This window comes from Lissotriton vulgaris, chromosome 2_1, assembly GCF_964263255.1.
Source record: "Lissotriton vulgaris chromosome 2_1, aLisVul1.2, whole genome shotgun sequence".
Classification (NCBI taxonomy): domain Eukaryota; kingdom Metazoa; phylum Chordata; class Amphibia; order Caudata; family Salamandridae; genus Lissotriton; species Lissotriton vulgaris.
The window spans coordinates 1,586,751,187-1,586,770,573 of record NC_141687.1 but is presented as its reverse complement, the minus strand read 5'-3'; the positions used below and the strand labels follow the sequence as shown (position 1 = coordinate 1,586,770,573).

Genomic DNA, 19,387 nt, shown 5'->3' with positions numbered 1-19,387 from the left:
AAAGGGAACAGTTCAGGAAGATGTCAACAATCCATTAAATGATGAGTTCGAAGGCATAACTTACAGAAGAGCATCCTGTGATACAGTGCCAGGGGACATCTGAAAGCAAAATGTCACCCCCCACTGTAGATGCTAGCTGAACATTTTGAGTCTGTACAAAAAATATGGAAATGTTCGACGTAGTGTCATTTTTGAGCCCACGACTCAATCAGTTCCAAAAACCTATATGCTGCTGCCTAATATCGCACATTATTTTATTATAAGAAAAAGTGGTGAAGTAAAATGCATTATCTGAAATTTTTAGTTCTCGTTTTGTTTTTATCTTGTACTTCACCATTGAATAATTAAAAATTAAAGTGCTTTATGTGCTGTTGAGTGCAACACTAGGCTTACTAAAGTAATTACTAATGGCTGACATTAATTCAGGCATTCTGCTCATCAGTGTTTTGATTTTCTCAGTGAGATACCAAAGTGGAATAGCAGTGCCCGCTGGCCGGTGCGATGCTTGCTGTCTCTTAGGAGGCAAGCTGCATTTTACCAAGGAAACCAAACAAGGCAAACAAATATTTTTGGTCTGCTTTTTGTCAATTGTGTGCGTTCCTGGCCTTGTAATTTTTCGTCTGGTAATTTTGGTCTGGTAATTCTTGAATGAGTGTTCTTATTGGAGCATGGCAATGGTTTATTTGCATAATTAGATCCCTGTCTGTGGAGACTGAGTGAGAAAAACAATGAACTCGAATGCGACCCAGAGTAATTACCAGTGTCTGTGAATATTCCACACCTTCGATCCATCATATTTTTAGGTTTTCTCACGGAACTAACTCATTCTTCAAAGTAACTATGAATATCAACTGATTATCACATCCACACGACTTGTTGAGAATTCATTCTCGCTGTTGTGCTTGAGGGAAGCTGCTTCCTCTCTGGGAGTCTGTCCTGTTTATCAATCCTTTCATATTTTTTTGTGCACATCTTATTTCATAGTGTCGGAAATAGTCCGTTGTTCCCGCTCTGAATAAGCTTTTTTTTGCGATGTTGAAGAGCACGTTTTAATTGGTGTTCATTAGGACAACGCAGGTGAATTTAAATACACTGAAATCAGGTCCCACCACTAAAATATATTGACGAAAACATCTATATTAAAGACAGTCCCATTAACACCAGCAGGGCAGGCAACTTAAGAGCTCCATTAGTATGAAAAATGTGCAATTTAGGACAGTAGAAGGTGCTTAGATTACTACAGCCTCTGGATTTCGAAGTACAATTAGCAACTTCATCTGTCATGTTGACACAGATCGCAGGAGAGTTCCGCGAGATCTCGTTAGTCATGAGCCATCAGTGGTGTGTTTAGCCTGGACTGAACGAGCTGGAGAATTGTCAACCAGCAGTATCTCTGATTATACCGGCATCTTCAATACATTTGTGTTCTCATCTTTCATCGGGTTCCTACAATTAGGCCAATTGGAATGGCTTTATTTTCATGAACACAAGTACATGGTGATGTGCTGGTAGCTCTCCAAGAGCCACAGGCCATCATTTTAAGTGCAGACCATATTAAGGCCTGCATTAAAAGACCCAGGAAAACAATTTTGGATTTATCTCTGGAAAGAAGACCGTGTACAGAGCGTTATCTGTGGGAGAAGGATCGAATGACTTGCACAAGTCAAAGACCAAGACCTATTTTAGTTACTAAGGGGCATATTATCAAGGGGGTTTATCTCCGCTTTTTTGGCTTTAAAAGCCAAGAAAGCGGAGATAACATTATCTCCCTATTACCTAGCTGTCGCTAACACCAGTTAGCGACAGCTAGTAGGAGATAGCGACCATCTTGGGCCCCACTTTGCATGTCAGTGATATTTATCACTAATGACATGCAAAGTGGGCGTGCCAAGATGTTAGCGACTGGAAACAGTCGCTAACATCGCTATCTCCTATTACCAACTTTTGGAGATATTCGCGCTAAGCGCAAATATCTCCAAAAGCTAACACCTGCCCTGAGCAGTTCTTAGCCATGTTATCCAATGGAGGTGGATAATATGGCTAAGAGCATTTGCTCGGTAATGCATGAATATCGCTGACTTTTCAGCGATATTCATGCATTGCGGACGATTTCTATCGCATTTGCGATAAACCTTGGTAATACCAAGGTTTATCTGCGATAAAAATCGCCGCAGCTCAGCAGTAAATTTTTGTCTCTAACCAAGCAATAGCGATAATTATCGCTATTGCCTGGTAATATGCCCCTAAGAGTTATGAGTGGGCTGACATGGGGCTTCACAATGTTGCAAAGCACCTGTGGGCCTTTTTAATGTTAAGTTAATTGACACAATGTTTTGCATCACTTTGCACCACATTAGCCACTTTGTCAAATGTTAGGTAGATAACCCGAGGAACTGTATTATGAGTCATAGAGGTGCAACGGGCACGTGTGCCTTCTTTGTCCACTCCTGGTGCACTTTGGTATTAGAGAAGGGGTTGCAAATGCTTATGCGAGCATTCTGTAAGCTGATAGTGATGGTGTACATGCAGTGTCAGCACTATTTTGAGAGGATGTTCTCTCGTGTGCATGGAGAGTGATACCATGCAAATGAAAGTAAGACTTTACCTCTGTTGCTACGACCTATTGGGGACGCCGGCACCGAGGCATAAAGGCCCTTAGGAGGTGCACTGTCAGTGCACCAAAAAAGGTGCTCCCGCTTACCATTGGTGAGCTCCCTGAGGTCAGCTTTCTGGAAGGGAGAAAGAGGGTCCCATAGCCCACATCAAATGTCCCTGTTCACATGGGTGAATTAACTCACTGCTCCCGCCTGCAGGGGGATTTCTATCCCCTTTAAAGGTACAGGTGACTGCTGTCGGCACTGTGAAATATGCTGTGGTTTGTAAGTGGCTGCTCCGTCTTTCACTGAATGCGATGCCCCAGAGCAGGCTCGAGCTCGCAGCTGTCATGAGGGCAGTGCATTCATGATAATATGTCACATTGTTCTGATCTGTGTAAAGTGCGCCTGGTACAGACCGGGACAGTGCAAGAGTGACTGGGAAAGTTTGCATTGGCATTTTAATTGACCAACCACTGCAAGAACCACACTTATAATGAATGAAAATGTGAATTTAGAATAGTTGGCAAATTCTGTAAACTTTTCTGGTCACAGTGCGATCTTTGAGACCCTTTATACTTCCTCCCAAAACAGCTAGAAAACTCATTGGGAACCAAGGGGCATATTATCAAGCCTGGGCGATAAAATTATCGCCGCTTTATCAGCAGGAAACTGCCGATAAAGTGGCGATAATGGGCTTGATAGTATGCTCCATGGAATTCCAATCGAAGCTCATGTTAAATGTGAAGGACATCTAACATGAGCTTCGATTGGAATTCAATAGAGCATATTATCAAGCCCATTATCGCCACTTTATCGGCAGTTTCCTGCCGATAAAGCGGCGATAATTTTATCGCCCAGGCTTGATAATATGCCCCCAAGTTTTAAGTTTCACACTTTCAGCGTTTCCCTCCAGGGCACCTTGACAGTGCTTATGGTTGGGTTATATTGAGCATGCACAGAGTGAGAGGGGTTTTCTCAATTGTCATGGGGTCATGCTTAATAAACGCTTGGGATATCATTTCTGGCCTCTATTGCAATACAAAAATATAGCCTTTGCAGGCAATATGAAGTATTTACAGTTTAGGCAGGGCATGCATTTTCATTAGTAAAGCAATAGCCTTTAATTCTAATGTAGTCTTTTGAAACAACTATTTAATGCTTCTTTCACTGATAAAAAATTGAGAAAAATCTACAAAAACTGTGCCTTAGTGTAAGAATGAATATCCTGCACTGACTACGCTAGCTGTCCCTTCACCTACAGTATCCTAACTCCTTGCAGTTCCTTTGTGTGTGGTTTCCTATTTATACTCATCTTGGTGGAGCCCTAATCAATAGGGCTCCCAGTAGGACTTCCAGTACGGAAAACTTATGGCCCTCTTGGTGCACTCTTTGGAAGGGGAAATGCTAAACTGTTCTTGCTGCCATGTAGTGTCAAAGACGTACTGACATAGTCCTCAAGACCAAGACCCTGGCTGGTACAGGGGTGAAACATGTTTGTCTTCGCAGTAGTATGTATGCAGACGTGTAAAGAAAAAAATACTATTTATTGCCACTGTGGTTTGGGAAGATGTCATAAGTGCCATGCCAGTGAATATTTAGAGCAATTGTGTTAATGGACTTAGATTCACACATTTACTACACAGTTCCTTGGTACAGCTCAGTATATGTCATGAAAATGCCCTAGCCTGCTATAGTTGCTATAATTGGTTGTTTTTTTCTGACATTGTCACTCACTCTTGGAATTCTGTGCAAGGATTATATATGACCATTTCAAAGTCCAATGTAATAAGCTTGTCCCTTGTCCCTTTTCGGCAAAAAATAAGGCATTTGAACGAACAGGGTTAATTCAGTTCAACTGAGTGTTTCGCTTACATGCGCCAAGTGACCTAAAGGTTTTCGGGTTAAGGACTAGGAAGGGAATGAAGTGAGATTCAAGTGATTTGATTAAATCCTTGTAAGACCTTTGGGAAGGCATATCAAATCTTAGCATCTTGAAGTAACTTTGGTTTCCTGTCCATGCTGGCTTTGTTAGCTCCAGACTACACTGGCCCCCGCCAGATCCCTTCCTGTTACTTCCCAAAAAGAATAAACACAAACCCAGTCCACAGGCTGCAGGGAGTAAAACAACGAGCGAATAGTGAAAGGCACAATGAGGCCCCTCGCACTCACATGCCCTAGACTGGCAACAATATTAGGAGCTATGCCCCTGCTTAGCGTTACATATTTCCCAGAAAAATGTGTATTTCATTTACTTGCACATGTATTATTACAGAGCTGGCACAATATTTCTTAGCTCTTTCACTTCTATCTATAAATCTTAGCCATTTGGCAGCTAGTCTTTAGCTGGATGAAAAATGTTGCTCTAACCAGGACATCAATGGTGCTATTATATTTTATAATTTATGGGCGGTTTATTAAAATCATGTCATATTTTATAATGGGCAACTAGAAATAGTTGAAACTTAAGGTGTCATTGAAATAAGTGTCAGTGACAGTGCCCACTGAGTTTTACATTGAAACCAATGTGTGTTGTTATGTTTTTGTGTCTTAATGTGTCAGTGATAGTTTGTCTTTGTCTTTACAGTGTGTTCTTTCATAAATGTATAGGTATAGTTATATCAGACTTTCCATATGAATAACGTTTTTTATTTCACTGATAACGTTGGTGCTGTTTGATGAATCTTTCTGAAAGTTTCTACCAAAATAATCATCCTCCTCATTTCTTCTCCTGAAAACTTTTGTCATGATCTGTCAAACAGGGACCGAGAAAAATGGAAGGGAAAATTAGACAACAGTACATTTAATTTGCTGAATAGAATTACACTGAAATTGGCAGAAAGCTACATCTTTTCCTTGTAAGTGTGCTTTTTGTGATTTGGTGTTATTCTGTTCAGCCGTTTTAGAGGAATGAAGATTTCCAAAATATTGATACCTACCTTTGCGGGACTCCGGTGGGACAAAGTGGCAAAATAAAGCATTCTGAATGGCTTGACCAGCGGAACCAAGATTGGTCCCGTGAGTCTGAGAGCTGTGATTGGCTGGCCCCTACATGAAGAGGAATGTTGCAGCTAACATTACAGGACTCGGAGAATCAGTCCAAGAGTCCTTATTTTTTTTTTTAAATAACATATAATGGTCCAGGGTAGGGTTAACCTGAAGTTTGAAGACTTTAATTATCAAGTGAGATCGGACATAGGGAAGAGAACTGCACAGAGTCAATGTGAGTTGGGTACCAGGATAAAAGACCTGCATGGCAAAGGTGCCCAGGTCCAGATGAAGTTTCCAGCTATGCTAAAAATCATGTGGAGAAACAAGATGCACAAAATTAGCACCCATGAGGAGGTGGCTACCTTCATAGCTCAGATGGAGGGAACCGCAGCCCCCACTTCTAGCTCTGGATTTTAATGGTCCCCACTTGGATTGCTAGTTTATCAATAGTATATCTCAAACAAAGTTTATATCCTGAATTGGTAATGGTCTGAGGTCTAGGAATAAGCTAGCTCAGGTGACAGAATACCTCAAGAATAGTGGGGCACATATAATTCTGCTCCTGGAGACGCATTGGAATGGAAGGAGTGTGGGTCTTGTTTTAGTAAGTTACGATGGGTACAGGATGTTGTGGGTTCAGATCAGAGAGGCCGCACTAGAGGAGTGGCCCTAATTACCAGAATCAATTCAGGAATAAGGCTATTAAATTATGAGTCTGATGTCTCTGGTAGGTGGCTGGTGGCTAGAATAGTGATTCAGGGAATGCCAGTACAATGTCCAAACAACAATGCACCAGAAACCTTAATAAAGTTGAAATCCTGGCTTTTGGAGACTGCGGCCCGATTATACTTGGGGGCAATTTAATTTAGTTCTACATAAAGAGTTGGATAGAGCATCACAAGTAAAATATGTTAGCTTCCCTAAGACTTTTGCCAAATTGAAAAATATGATGACTGAACTTAATTTGATAGATATTTGGCTTAGAAGGATGGGGCAGTCAGGGGCTTCACATTCTATAGCAAAAAGTATGTCCATCATTCCCGCATTGATTATTTTCTGGTGGACCAGGAACTGAATGATGAGGTTGGGCTATAAATCATGCCTCCGCAGTCCTCTCAGATGTCCCTCCGGTGGTCCGTTCTTTAAAATATCATCAACAAATGGGGCAAAGAAGGTGGACTCTGGATAGGACTATCCGGTTAGATGAGGGGATAGTACTTTATTTAGTGGATAAGACAGCTGACTTTTTCCATTTCAGTACGGACTCTGCAGGATTACAATTAGTCTGGGATGCTTTCAAAGCGTTTTTAAGGGCAGTAATAAGCTCTATACTGATAGATAAGAGATGTGCTGAGCGGCACAAAGATGAGGGGGTAATCATAGAAATAAAGGCTAGAGAATGTGAACTCCAGAAAGCTTCGCTTGAGAGATCAGTCAGGGTACCAGTGCTTCGCAGGGAGCTGGAAAATCTGCAGGCAGAATATCAAGCTCAGATAGATAAAAGGATATTAGATAGATAGAAAGTCAGCAAGCTCCAGAACTTCTCTTAGGGCAAAAGGTGTAGTTCGCTTTTGGCATGGGAGGTTAAAACTGATAAGGCCAGAAATTCGATATTGAATCTAATGAATGCAGAGACTGGGAAGCTTTTAAATACTAATGCTGATATTAGGGGAGAAGCCTGTAGTTATATGAGTAGCTTATATAGAGAAGATATACAACCAAGAAAAAAATGTATAGAGGCTTGCTTAAAGTGGACAGAGCTTCCACAATTAACAAGGGAGCAAAAGAGGGTCTTAGAGGCAGAGATCACAGAGGAGGAGATTAGAGCACAATGCAGGAAAATGACGGCTGGGAAAGTGGCTGGCCAGATGGCCTTCTAGTTCAGATCTACATCTAAATTATAGATACATTAATTCCACCTTTGAAAGATGTATTTAATGCAATATAGATAGAGGGTGAGGGAGTACACCTATCTTGGTCAGAGGCAACGGTAGCCCTAATTTTGAAACAGAACAAAGACCCGTTGAGAGCCGACTCGTATAGACCAATATTGCTCTTGAACACTGATTATAAGATCTTTTTAGGAATAATAGCTTCAAGAGGAGCACAGGTCATTAGGGGAGTGGTACACTCTTACCAAAGACGTTTTATTCCGGGGAGGCAGCTCAATGAGTGTTCTTATTTTATGATGGAAGTTATCGGTATGGCGGAGAATCAGAATTTGCCTTTGAGTGTAGTGGCTGTAGACTTCGACCAAGTATATTGGATATATCTTTGGGAAACTCTTAAAAGTTTTGGTTTTCCACAGAATATGGTGGGGGCCGTGCAAAACCTTTACGTCACCTTAGAGCTAGGGTGCTGGGTAACGGTGACCTTTCAGACTTGTTTGACATCACCAGGGGTACAAGACAAGGATGCCCCCTATCTCCGCTTCTCTTTAATCTATATATTGAGCCCTTTGCAAATACGATCAGAGCAGATCCCACTATTATTCCCTTTTACTCAGCCGGGTTAGTGGTGAAATTGGCTTTATATTCAGATGATATTATACTCTACTCCACCAACTTGCAGGTTGCAATCCCTAACCGGATGGCAAAGGCACACAGCTTCGGCAAAATATTGGGGTATTAGGTGAACGTACATAAAACCGAAGTTATAGATTGGAACCAGGTCAATAGTACTTGGGGGGCTAAATCCCAAATGAGACACATTGGCATTTTAATTACACAGAAACTCGAAAAAATTCCTAGAGTTAATTCGAAAACAGTGAGTCAGGAGGTTGGGAGTTTGTTGGTAAGATGGGCAAACTTACATATAAATATATACGGCAGAGTTAATTTCATTAAGATGATTGTTCTTCCCAAAATTACTTTACTTTTAATTCTATACCTTTAACTTTTCGGAGGGAGGATATCCAGGCCAGCCCGATACTCACCCACTAACCCTTCATCTGCCATAGCTGCAGCTTCACCAACCGCCGAAACCCCCGCACGCCCTACCCCTCCCGTCAGAACAGAACGCAACCACCTCAGATACATATTACTCAACACCCGCTCCGTCCATAGGCACACCACCATTTACTGACCCCCCTAAAACCAGGCCACAGTTCATCAATGCCATCTCTGACATCGTCAGCACGCACGCTCTTGTGTCCACAGACTACATCCTCCTCGGAGACCTGAATTTCCGCTGACGACAGCAACTCCGTTGGTCCGCTCGATAACCACGCCAACCTCGGACTTAAACCACTCGTCATGACCCCTACCCACACCGCCGGACACATGCTCAACCCTATCCTCTCAGTGAGCAACCACATCACCTTCAGCCACACTACTGAACTCCACTTGTCGGACCACCGCTGCATCCACTTCACCTTCAAGAAACTCACCGCGCTCCACACTCCGCTACAGACCCCCTACCACAGCTGGAGCATCAGCTCATCACCGCCCTTGCTCTAGACCCACCAACAAACACCACCAACACAGCCACCTGCAACCTCAGCAATGTATCGATGACTGCGCCAACATTCTCACCCAGATCAAAAAACCCTCAAACAGATGCACCAACAGAAAGGCCAATTGGTTCACTACTGACTTCCAGGAATCTAATAAGACTTGCCGAAGACTCAACAAAAAGTGGCACCACAAAAAGACACCGGACAACCTCTCAGCCCTAAAGAACGCCAGACGCAAGCACCACCAACTCATTCGAGCCACTAGAAGGACCTCCTTCAAGGAACGCATGGACAATAGCGCACATAACAGCAAAGAGCTCTTCAATATCGTGAAGGAGCTCCCCAACCCCAGCTCCAATGACATCCCGCCGTTGCAAGACCTATGCGTCTCCCTAGCCACCTTATTTCACCGCAAGATTGCAGACATCCAAAACAGCTTCAACATCCAGACCCTCCCCACAGCTGCCAACACTGCAGACTCACCGCCCCCCAGCCTCGCCAACCACCTGCTCTCCTGGACCCAGTTAACGATGATGACACCATCAAGTCCATAAACACCATTCGACCCATGTCCTCACCACAGCTACAACAAAGCAAACCACGTCATCGCACCCCAACTTCGGAATTTCATCAACAGTTTCTTCGAGACAGCCACCTTCCCGGAAAGCTGGAAGCACGCTGAGATCAATGCCCTACTCAAGAAACACACAGCGGACCCAAAGGATCTCAAGAACTTCCGGCTTATTTCCCTTCTTTTGTTCCTGGCAAAAGTCATTGAAAAGATCGTCAACAGGCAACTGACCCACTTTCTCGAGGAGAACAATATCCTGGACCCGTCACAATACAGATTCCGCAGCAATCACATCACCAAAACCACCCCATCGCTGCCACAGGCGACATCAGGACCCTACTGCACAATGGCAAAACCGCAGCCCTCATCCTCCTCGACCTATCGGCCACCTTCGTCACCGTCTGTCACCACACCCTACGTACACACTTACACGATGCAGGAATACGTGACAAAGCCCTGGACTGGATCACCTCCTTACTCACTGACTGAACCCAGAGGGTCCACCTCTGCCCTTTCCATTCCGAAGCCACCAAGATCATCTGCAGCGTGCCCCAAGGATCATCTCTCAGCCCTACCCTTTTGAACGTCTACATGGCACCGAACGCCAACATCATCTGCTCGCACAACCTCAACATTGTCTCCTACGCCAGCGACTCTCAACTGATCCTCTCAGTCACCAATAACCCCACCACCGCCAAAACCAACCTCCACGAAGGAATGAAGGTCGTCACCAGCTGGATGCAGACCAGCTGCCTGAAACTCAACTAAGACAAGATAGAGGTCCTCATCCTCGGATCCACGCCCTCCGCCTGGGACGACTCTTGGTGACTGGATGCCCTGGGAGCCACACCCACACCCACCAACCACGCATGCAACCGTGGGTTCATCCTGGACTCATTGCTCTCAATGACCCAAAAAGTCAACGCCATCTCCTCCTCCTACTTCAACACCATCTGCATGCACTGCAACATCTACCGATGGACCCCCACCGGAACCAGAAAGACATTCACACAGGCCCTTGTCAGCAGCAGAGGACTACGGCAAGGCCCTCTACGCAGGAACCAAGATCAAACTCCAATGCATAGAAAACGCTCCACACGCCTCCTCCTCGACACACCTTGCCACACCCACATCACTGCCCACCTGAAAGACCTGCACTGGCTCCCAGTCAAGAAGAGGATCACCTTCAAGCTCCTCACCCATGCCCACAAAGGACTATACAGTGCCAAACCAGCATACCTCAACAAGTGTCTCACCTTCTACACCCCGAACTACCAGCTTCACTCTGCTGACCTCGCCCTCGCAACTGTCCCATGCATCCACAGGCCCTCCACCAACAGCAGATTCTTTTCCTGCCCAGCTGCCAAGACATGGAACACCCTCCCAACACAGCTCCGACAGACCCAGGACCTGCTGACCTTCAGGAGACTTCTCGAGACATGGCTGTTCAAGCAGTAGCTACACCCCCAGCCCCGGTCAGCCCCTTGAGACCCTCACAGGTGATTAGCGTGCTCTACAAATAATTGATTGATTGATTGATTGAACGCCCCCTACTTTTTGCTGTCTGCCTCAGAAGTATTAATTATACGATTGATTTGTAAATAGGGGACCCCTACTTGTATTTAAGTTTGCTAATTGTAGGGACTAATTAAACAGGTAAGTAAAGGACTTAATTAGCAAACAACTGGATATCTACTGCCCTAGTCTGATCCACATATCGTTTACATATATAACAAATGACATTCAAATAAAGCACATAATGAATAACAGGAAAGTTTGATATATAATTTAATTTTGTTATTTTTTATAGAGTAGAAAAATTATTATTTTGTCTATTAGTTTTTTCCTTCTTTTCTTATTTCATAAAAGATTTTTTTTCCCTTTATCAACATACATAAATATTACATAGACAGAAAAAAATATACATAAAAAAATATACATAACCTAATTTAAGTCGATGTTTTTATAGATGTAGGCAATATGTTGTTAAACAACGCGCGTTTCGGCCTGTGGCCTTCATCAGGTGTCCATCCTACATATACGACACAAACAATTACAGGACAAAAGATTGCACAAATATCTGAAAAGAAAGCAACAAAAGCAAACAAAACATATCAGTCATTTGATAACCATGGTTTAAAGCAATAATTGCTGTATCCAAATATATGTAAACGTAAATAGTCAGGGTCAGTACAAACTCATAATTATTGGGTAATAACAGCTTCTCACTTTTCTCTATTTTGAGTGATTACATGATTGCATACTGATTGGAATCATATATCATATCTATGTTTTAATCTCTAGTTACATCTCAAGATACTAATACATCAAAATGAGGAGATATTAATAATGGTACAAGACAAATATAAGGTATTATTCTTTTGCCTTACTAGTTCTACCTTACTGTGGGAGGTTATTCAAATTAACCCCTGTGCCAATTCATTCATACCAAACCTTAATTCCACCTTAAATTAACGACAATATACGCATGTTGTCTTAGAACTCCTAACCTAATACAGCAATAAAGAGAGCATAACATCAGTCCCATTCGAATAAACTTGGGATAAAGTTTGAATAATTAACGCTTTGCCCCTTTAATCTAAGGATGCAAACACATTTATAGATAGGCTTTTTTCTCTCTTTCTTCAGAATACTAACAGAGACTCTAGTTCTTCTTCCAAGAATCAACAGAGAAGGTGGTAAAATAGAAATAATAGCTTGTGATTGATTCAACACTTGAGATATTTTTATAAGTAAGTGATGACTCTTCATAATAATCCTCTTCTCATCAACTTGGTATTTTCTCTTGGTACAAAAATAAGATGAATTGCTAAATACTTAACTACATTCTCTCTTTTTTCTTTCTCCCTCCTCTGAATTCTTACTATCTATACTCTTTTGTTTTCCGGTTTTGCAAAGGGAATGTTATTCCACATCTTTTCAATTATGCCTTGTGCATTGAGCAAAATGTTAAGTGCTTGAGTCAGCCTGAATGCTTTTGTAACAATCAATACATATAATGAATTGTAAGAAATATAAATATCATACTATGCCAGCTAAATTATGTTTGAGACAAAATGAACAATGATGACATAAATGATGACTAAATATTGAATACACAATATATTATCATAAAGGAAACTCAATGAGAGAGGGATATTTCTAATAGCCGCGTATAGCAATGTATGTGGTAACGAGTTAGTAGATATTCTTATTCAATAATGTTTTTATCTTAAAGAAAATAGTTCATGTAATCACTCAAAATAGAGAAAAGTGAGAAGCTGTTATTACCCAATGATTATCAGTTAGTACTGACCCTGACTATTTACGTTTACATATATTTGGATACAGCAATTATTGCTTTAAACCATGTTTATCAAATGACTGATATGTTTTGTTTGCTTTTGTTGCTTTCTTTTCAGATATTTGTGCAATCTTTTGTCCTGTAATTGTTTGTGTTGTATATGTAGGACGGTCACCTGATGAAGGCCACAGGCCGAAACGCAAGTTGTTTAACAACATATTGCCTACATCTATAAAAACATCGACCTAAATTACGTTATGTATATTTTTTTTATGTATATTTTTTTCAGTCTATGTAATATTTATGTATGTTGATAAAGGGAAAAAAAAATCTTTTATGAAATAAGAAAAGAAGGAAAAAACTAATGGACAAAATAATAATTTTTCTACTCTATAAAAAATAACAAAAAAAAATGATATATCAAACTTTCATGTTATTTATTATGTGCTTTATTTGAATGTCATTTGTTATATATGTAAACGATATGTGGATCAGACTAGGGCAGTAGATATCCAATTGTTTGCTAATTAAGTCCTTTACTTACCTGTATTAATTATACTAGCCAGATGGATATTGCTTGTGATAATAAAAGGTTGGAGAAGGTTTGGGCACTGTTTGAAGATTGGAGACAACAGTAAAGCGTGTTTGATGATTAAGCCATATATGCTGGAGGTCCCGGCTCCCCTCCACCCAAGTCTCAGTGGGAGAGAGATGACTGTAGAAACAGCAGTAATCGTTGCGTGGAAATGCTCTTTTTCCCCTCCCTTCTTTTGAGGGACAAGTGCTATACCAGCAAGAATGTAGGTGGAATGGGGACAATATAAATAAATGTTAAACAAAGAAATTAAGTTGTGGGGGCTGCTCCTTCCACACTGATTTAGTACTAATCCAAATCTGCCAGTCAACTAGGATTGTAATGAACATTTCAAAAGTCAAAAAATGAACTTAGTAGCTTTTTCCTTACCCGAGATCCTTTTGGGGCCTTGTCGCTGCAATGTCATGTTTTACAATAAACTTTTACATGTCCTATTTTTAAATACCATGCAACCTGACTTATTGAGCATTAAGGCATATTTAGGGGTGTCTTACTCCCCGTGTTTGACATGTGTGTGCTCCTGCCCCTCCCTCCTTGGTCCACTGTGCTGCCAGTGCGCTATATTGGTGCCCCTACCTCCCTTCACCCTGCACTCCATTCTCTATGTGTATTCAGGTGTCTACTCCCTCCCTGGTCCGTTGTGTTGCCATTGCCTCTGTGCTGCCGTGGCCCTCTGGTTCTGACTTTGCACCTGCGTCTGCCTTCTCCCTCTGCCTCATGTTTTCCAAGTGTGTCCTTGCCCCCTCCCTCCCTGGTCCTTTGTGCTACCACTGCACCTTGAGTGTCGCTGCTCTCTGTTGCTGCCCCTATTCTATTCTGCCCCTTATGGGCTTTAAAAAAAATTGTACTTGATGACCAAGTCCTGTAAGGGGGGGCTGAGGCATTTCATTTCTAGCTGCACCCACGTAATCATATCTTTCAGAACCATGGTACTAGTATTGGTCTCAGTATCGAAATAGCCCAAAGGAAGAATTGTTCCCAGGGTGGGTCCCATTTTATTAAAACACTATATCATATGGGACTAATCATCTAGTTACACCTAACTACCCTTCATGACCACTCTTTTTCAAAAACGCCTAAACAGATTTAAACAGAATTACAAAAGTACGCTTTTTGAATAAAGGTCTAACTTGTTGTCACATTTTGTGTAATTCCATTCAAGCATTTTTTCTGTGTCTACTTTAAAACATTTATATAGGAGTTAACATTGGATTCATTAGCTTCCGATTCTGGGCTAGCAGCGGCAGAGAAAGCACCAGCACTAGCACCAGTGCTAATAGCGGAGTGAGTGAGCTCCACCGCAACGGTCCGGTCTGGCTTTCCGCTGTGGCTTCGGCTTTGTCTCTGCCTTTTTACTAAAGGTGACCCAGTGACTGGAGATTAGAGCCGGGAGATGGGATACCTGAGGGCCGGGCAGTCTCTGTGTATACTATTTAGCCACTCCGATCCTGGCTTGTCCCGCCTTGCTTTATCCCCCTGCTGGCATGGTTAGTGCTGCTGGCATTGGCCGGGGGTATCTCGTTCATGCCCCCATTGTGGGAGCACACTCAGGGTTCAGGGAGGAGGGGGCACGAGCTCAGCTGCCATAGCTGGCTGTGGAAGTGTCTGCCCAGGGCCCCCCGCGAAAGCTCCTTGGCTAGCGCTGGGTGTGGCTTGCAGGGTTGTACCCAGAAGGCCCCGCTCATGGTCTTTGCCAGTTGACAACACTTCACGCAGGGACAAGAAAGCTTATAGATCTATAGCCTCTCCGGCGCCAGTGAGACCTAAATCACAAGGAAGTGGTCATCTACTGTAGCAAGCCTGGAGGACTTTGAGGAAATGGCACAAAAGAGGTGAGACCCTTATTTTCACCTCAAATCACAAAGCTGATAGGGGTCTAATAAGGACAGTGGAGGTAGACCAATAGTAAAATAACCTGCCTCCCAGTTGAGTGTACGTGACGGCAGGGGATGGAATTGCTATCTGTTCCTTGTGACATACATCATAGAACCTTTAAGAGACGATCCCTACTTCTGAGTGTGCATTGGAGAAATCATCTTCTTGTATAGGGATAATAACTACAGCATCATCGTTGGGGCTTCTTGGAAGAAAATAGATTTTTTCTGCTTTTTTAATTAGTGATCTTTCTTGTCTTCTACACCGAAAGGCACTCACCACCTTTTGCTCCATCCAAGGTACTATGTCAGGTGGACCTGTTTGAGTCCTGAAGCCAGCTTGCCCTCTATCACGGTGGGCATGAACTTTGGATTTACCCTGGTCTAGTGCAACCTCAAATAACCTCTTAGTGCTATTGACTTCTAAGCACTATGTGTAGTTTATTCTTTTAAAATGCAGAACTCCCATTCTTCGAATCGGATTTTTGTCATTTTCATCTTGATTCACTCAGATAAATATTCTCTATTTGTCTAAGTCTATGTGGAGTATATTTGTGGTGTTTTCATTATGTTACTGTGTGTGTGTTCAGCAAATGCTTTGAATTTGGTCTTTTTAAATAAGCCTGACTTCTCTGCGCAAAACTACTGGAGGATGAGCCCAGGTTATCTTTTAGTGGGTATCGAGCTTACCCTTACTAGATTGGTTGTTCCTGCTTACACAAGATGCATACCTCTGCCAACAAGAAACTCAATTTCTATATATATATTCATGTAAAAAACACTAGTCAGGTGGTGGTATCTGAGTGGGGTTCCAACTTCTTTGTATATGAAGGCCATGTGGAAGGCATGTGGTGTTACCTACAAGATCACCACCTCTTAATACCAACCCCAGAGCAATGGGTTGGTTGAAAGGTTCTATCATTCCCTGAAAGGCATTATTACTGGTCACTCAGAACCCATGAGAAGTAAGTGGGACATCCTTTTACCATGCCTTCTGTTCACCTACTGGGGGAGATGTAATTGTAATTGCATTTATATAGCACTTACTATCCCAGACAAGGCGGCAAAGCACTTGTCAGTAAGTAGCATGCTACTCGTGAACACAAAAAGGATTAGTGATTGATTAGTATAGTAACATTTGAGTTAATTCGGTGGACATGTAAGTCTGTTAGTTGGATTGGAAAGCATAATGGGAGGATAGAAGAAGGAAGACTCTAGAAAGTATTAATTGGGGATCATAGTAGTAAGATGAGATTTGGGATGAGTATAAGGAGAGATGGAGAAGGGAGAATCTCTAGAAATGGATTAGGGAGCTCTTAGTAGTAAAATACGTTTTGGGATGAGTCAAGGGAGAGATAGATGAGGAAGAATTTAGAAAGATTGTTTGGGAGATCATAATAATAAAATGAGATTTGGAGTAACTCAGATGCGATGTTCTGATCCAACCAATATAGCCCCATTTTATAATATAGCCATATAGCCTGCTGCTATTTTGTTGCAACAACTCAATCTGTGCTCCCAACTTTGCATCTCAAATCATTAACTGATTTTTCAACAATCAGCTGACTTAACATTTAGAACAAATCCCCTCCTCAGATCAGGTATCATAATGCTATTCTTTCAAGCAACACAGTAACTGGAATGCTGTGAAACAACAAGTTTTTGCAACTCCCCACCTCCATTCCAGAACTAATTGTATACCTATTTCTTGAAATATTTTGCAACATTTAGTCCTTTGACCAGAGGATGCATGTTCTCTTTAAAGAATCATTCTGAATGCTCCTTTACTGAGTATAGAGAAACTGTGCAGCCTCATAAATCATATCTATAATGAGATAGATACTCCCCCCTTCATAACGTTGCGATCACGAACCTACAGCCTAAGTACCTCAGCACTCTCTTTAAAACATCCTATAGTTCAATTATCAGACATAAATACATTTAAGTTCATTGTAAACCAAATCAGGGATAAACTCTACACCTCAGGCCCGATTCACAAAAGTAATCTGAGACAAAATCCTAACTTTACGACTTTCGGTATTCACAAAAGGCATTTAGGAGTAGTAAAGTTAGGATATTGTCTTAAGTTTATCTTAAGTTTTGGTCTTAAGACAAAATCCTAACTTAAGTTAAACTTAAGCTAAACTTTAGTTAGGATTTAAGACCGAAACTTAAGACAAATTTAAGACAAAATCCTAACTTTACTATTCCAAAATGCCTTTTGTGATTACCCAAAGTCATAAAGTTAAGACTTTGTCTCAGATTACTTTTGTGAATCGGCAAATCCTCTTGTGGGGCTCGCAGGTATGTTTCATACAAGTGACATAGCAACGCAGCTGGAACTTGAATAATTTGCAATCTATCCATTCCTCCAAGATTTATTCAGTATGTGACATCTCTATTGTAACAGATGTGGCTGTACAGAGTGCACTAGTGCTAAATAGAACTGCCATTTCTTTTGTATTCTTGTTTTACAAACAATAATATATTTTTTTTTAATCAAGAAGTTTAGAGCCAGATTGGATGTTTGTTTCATCATTTGAATAAGACTTCAGTATTGAAAAAGTATTGCGAGATCACATGAACTAGCGAACAGCTTCAGTACTCAAGTATCACTGAAGATCCTGTGTTGGAAAAACAAGTTCTTCCATAATCAACGTTTTACGTTCAGCTAAGAGAAGGAGGACTGCACAATATATTTATTTTGGAGTCTTTGGCTAAAACTTCAGTAATGTTGTTATTTTGACACCACTTAATACTGGCTATGGCCATTTTCAAAGTGCATCAATGTTTTAAAGCCAAGTGGGTGATGGGGACAGCTTGCTGAGGATCACATAACTTAGCCAAAGCCAGGGTTAGAATGTTGCATATTTGGCAGCCAATACTACAGGCTTACAAAGTGATCACAAACATGACTTAAAGAATGCCTTGAAAAGGTTTTAAAACAATATTTGATATTTGATATTTATGGGCATTTGTAAAGCGCAGGCGTTCGCTCCCAGGGGAGCATCATGGCGCTGGGCGAGTTGCAAGGAATAACTGAAAAAGTGGGGTGAATGGAAGAGAGAACTAAATGGCTGCCAAGACAGAGGAGTCTGGTAGTTTGTAGACCCATGTCTTGAGAAGTTTTCTGAAATTGTTCTCATTGTCAATGGCTCTGAGGTCGGCGGGTAAGGTGTTCCAGGCTTTGGCTGCCAGAACATTGAAGGATTTTCCTCCTCTGGTCTTATATTTAAATCTGGGGATTTGAACAAGGTTGGTCCCAGAGGATCTCAAGCAGCGCGAAGGGTTATAGCGCTTGAAACGGTTTACAAAGTAACGGGGTCCTGTGTTTTGCATGGTTTTATGGACTGTGAGAAGCAATTTGAAAAAGATTCTTTTGTGCAGTGGCATCCAGTGAAGTGAATTCAGGGCTGCAGACGCAGATGACCTTCTGGGGAGTTGTAAAACCAGTCGAGCTGCAGCATGTTGTAAGCTCTGCAACTTTCTGAGGGTAGATTTTTTCACTCCGGCCATAAGGCCGTTGCAGTAGTCAAGTCGGGAAAGTAAAAGGGCTACCGTGACTGACTTTCTGGCTGCAATTGGGAGGAAATCAAAAAATTTCCTCAGAGATTTTATTAATCCAAAGCATCGACCGGCAGTGATCTTAACATGGTCGTCAAAAGTAAGGGAAGAATCGAATTGTACGCCCAGGTTTCTAGCTGATGTAACTGCACTAGGAGGGGCCTCGGATCCTGTGGGCCACCAATCTTTAGGGGAAAAAGAAGGGTTCTTACCTATTGGGATGATCTCTGTCTTTGCGCTATTGCATCTAAGATGATTAGTATTTAGCCACTCAAAGACGTCAGAGAGGCAGTTTTTAAACCGGAGCTCTGCGTCAGTACGCTGTTTGTCAATGGTGACGACCAATTGAGTGTCGTCAGCGTAAGACGTGACCAGGATCCCATGTGATTCTATCACAGCTAAGAGGGGTGCCATGTAGATATTGAAAAAAAGAGGGCTCA

At 41.9% G+C, this 19,387-nt stretch overlaps 1 protein-coding gene across 1 annotated transcript in view; it reads left to right on the top strand.

The window, feature by feature from the left end:
- Positions 1–19,387, top strand: part of LRP1B (LDL receptor related protein 1B) — a 3,669,685-nt gene that overhangs the window by 2,455,136 nt on the left and 1,195,162 nt on the right. The window lies entirely within an intron of this gene.